Source organism: Oncorhynchus mykiss, chromosome 2, assembly GCF_057628025.1.
Source record: "Oncorhynchus mykiss isolate SJ-2025 chromosome 2, ASM5762802v1, whole genome shotgun sequence".
Lineage (NCBI taxonomy): Eukaryota > Metazoa > Chordata > Actinopteri > Salmoniformes > Salmonidae > Oncorhynchus > Oncorhynchus mykiss.
In genome coordinates, this window is record NC_143023.1 from 2349242 (window position 1) to 2352500 (window position 3259).

A 3259-nucleotide genomic window follows, 5' to 3' on the forward strand; every position below is an offset into this window, starting at 1 on the left:
AACGGTCCATGTGGGTGTTGAACATCCCATAACAACACTGATGGGCCCCAGTTCACAGGAAAACGGTCCATGTGGGTGTTGAACATCCCATAACAACACTGATGGGCCCCAGTTCACTGGTATTGTATAAACTGGGGCGGGGAGATCTCCCATACTGGAAACTGGTAGGATTATAGTACATAACACATTATGAAGTGATGACTAGTCGTGGGTACATTTGACTGTAACTCTCTCTTACAACACACTTCCTAGTCTCCTACTGTACTTGTGCCTCCAAATCCAATCTTTCCGTTGGTTGTCTGTGACATATCTGGAGATAGAATTGTAAGAGGTATAGTGAGGATGGTCAGTGTGGTACATATGATGGAAGAAGATATAGTGGGGATGTCAGTATGGTAGATATGATAGTAGGAGGTATAGTGGGGATGGTCAGTATGGTAGATATGATGGTAGGAGGTATAGTGGGGATGGTCAGTATGGTAGATATGATGGTAGGAGGTATAGTGGGGATGGTCAGTATGGTAGATATGATGGTAGGAGATATATTGGGGATGGTAGGAGATATAGTGGGGATGGTCAGTATGGTAGATATGATGGTAGGAGATATATTGGGGATGGTAGGAGATATAGTGGGGATGGTCAGTATGGTAGATATGATGGTAGGAGATGTAGTGGGGATGGTCAGTATGGTAGATATGGTGGTAGGAGATATAGTGGGGATGGTCAGTATGGTAGATATGATGGTAGGAGATATAGTGGGGATGGTCAGTATGGTAGATATGATGGTAGGATTATAGTGGGGATGGTCAGTGTTCCTAGATATGATGGTAGGAGATATAGTGGGGATGGTCAGTGTGGTGGTAGGAGGTATAGTGGGGATGGTCAGTGTGGTAGATATGATGGTAGTAGGTATAGTGGGGATGGTCAGTATGGTAGATATGATGGTAGGAGATATAGTGGGGATGGTCAGTGTGGTTAGTATGGTAGATATGATGGTAGGAGGTATAGTGGGGATGGTCAGTATGGTAGATATGATGGTAGGAGGTATAGTGGGGATGGTCAGTATGGTAGATATGGTGGTAGGAGATATAGTGGGGATGGTCAGTGTGGTAGATATGATGGTAGGACATATAGTGGGGATGGTAGGAGATATAGTGGGGATGGTCAGTATGGTAGATATGATGGTAGGACATATAGTGGGGATGGTAGGAGCTATAGTGGGGATGGTCAGTGTGGTAGATATGACTGGAAGGAAGTGTAGTGGGGATGGTCAGTATGGTAAATGTGATGGTAGGATAAGTAGTGGGGATGGTCAGTATGGTAGATATGATGGTAGTAGGTATAGTGGGGATGGTTAGTATGGTAGATATGATGGTAGGAGATATAGTGGGGATGGTCAGTGTGGTGGTAGGAGGTATAGTGGGGATGGTCAGTGTGGTAGATATGATGGTAGTAGGTATAGTGGGGATGGTCAGTATGGTGGTAGGAGATATAGTGGGGATGGTAGGAGATATAGTGGGGATGGTAGGAGATATAGTGGGGATGGTCAGTATGGTAGATATGGTGGTAGGAGATATAGTGGGGATGGTCAGTGTGGTAGATATGATGGTAGGAGATATAGTGGGGATGGTCAGTATGGTAGATATGGTGGTAGGAGATATAGTGGGGATGGTCAGTGTGGTAGATATGATGGTAGGAGATATAGTGGGGATGGTAGGAGATATAGTGGGGATGGTCAGTGTGGTAGATATGATGGTAGTAGGTATAGTGGGGATGGTCAGTATGGTGGTAGGAGATATAGTGGGGATGGTAGGAGAAGTAGTGGGGATGGTCAGTATGGTAGATATGATGGAAGAAGATATAGTGGGGATGGTCAGTGTTCCTAGATATGATGGAAGGAGAAATAGTGGGGATGGTCAGTGTGGTAGATATGATGGTAGGAGATATAGTGGGGATGGTCAGTGTTCCTAGATATGATGGAAGGAGATATAGTGGGGATGGTCAGTGTGGTAGATATGATGGTAGTAGGTATAGTGGGGATGGCTAGTATGGTAGATATGATGGTAGGATATATAGTGGGGATGGTCAGTGTGGTGGTAGGAGGTATAGTGGGGATGGTCAGTGTGGTAGATATGATGGTAGTAGGTATAGTGGGGATGGTCAGTATGGTAGATATGATGGTAGGAGATATAGTGGGGATGGTCAGTATGGTAGATATGATGGTAGGATATATAGTGGGGATGGTAGGAGATATAGTGGGGATGGTCAGTATGGTAGATATGATGGTAGGAGATATAGTGGGGATGGTCAGTATGGTAGATATGATGGTAGGAGGTATATTGGGGATGGTCAGTGTGGTAGATATGATGGTAGGAGATGTAGTGGGGATGGTCAGTATGGTATATATGATGGTAGGAGGTATATTGGGGATGGTCAGTATGGTAGATATGGTGGTAGGAGTTATGGTGGGGATGGTCAGTATGGTAGATATGGTGGTAGGAGAAATAGTGGGGATGGTCAGTATGGTAGATATGGTGGTAGGAGAAATAGTGGGGATGGTCAGTATGGTAGATATGGTGGTAGGAGATATAGTGGGGATGGTCAGTGTGGTCAGTATGGTAGATATGATGGTAGGAAATATGGTGGGGATGGTCAGTATGGTAGATATGATGGTAGGAGGTATAGTGGGGATGGTCAGTATGGTAGATATGGTGGTAGGAGAAATAATGGGGATGGTCAGTATGGTAGATATAATGGTAGGAGGTAGCTCGGCCTGGCTTCTTCCAAAACTTTTCAAAGGAGAGCATGTTCAGACCTGTCTTTGAAGAAGTGGTAGTCCCTCTCTTTCTCTGTCCCTCTCTCTCTCTCTCTCTCTCTGTCTGTCTGTCTGTCTGTCTGTCTGTCTGTCTGTCTGTCTGTCTGTCTGTCTGTCTGTCTGTCTGTCTGTCTGCCTGTCTGTCTGTCTGCCACCAACAACTGGACATAAATAATGTCACTATGTCTCTGTCTGAGTCTCTGCACTGATTCTAGACATACCATACTCTCTCTCTCTCTCTCTCCCCCCTCTCTTCCTGACTCTCTCTCTTTCTGCCTCTCTCTCTTTCTGCCTCTCTCTCTTTCTGACTCTCTCTCTCTTTCTGACTCTCTCTCTCTTTCTGCCTCTCTCTCTTTCTGCCTCTCTCTTCTCACTCTCTCCTCAAATTAAAAGTGATATGAATGTACTGCCAGATAATCATTACAATGTAATTATCACACGGAA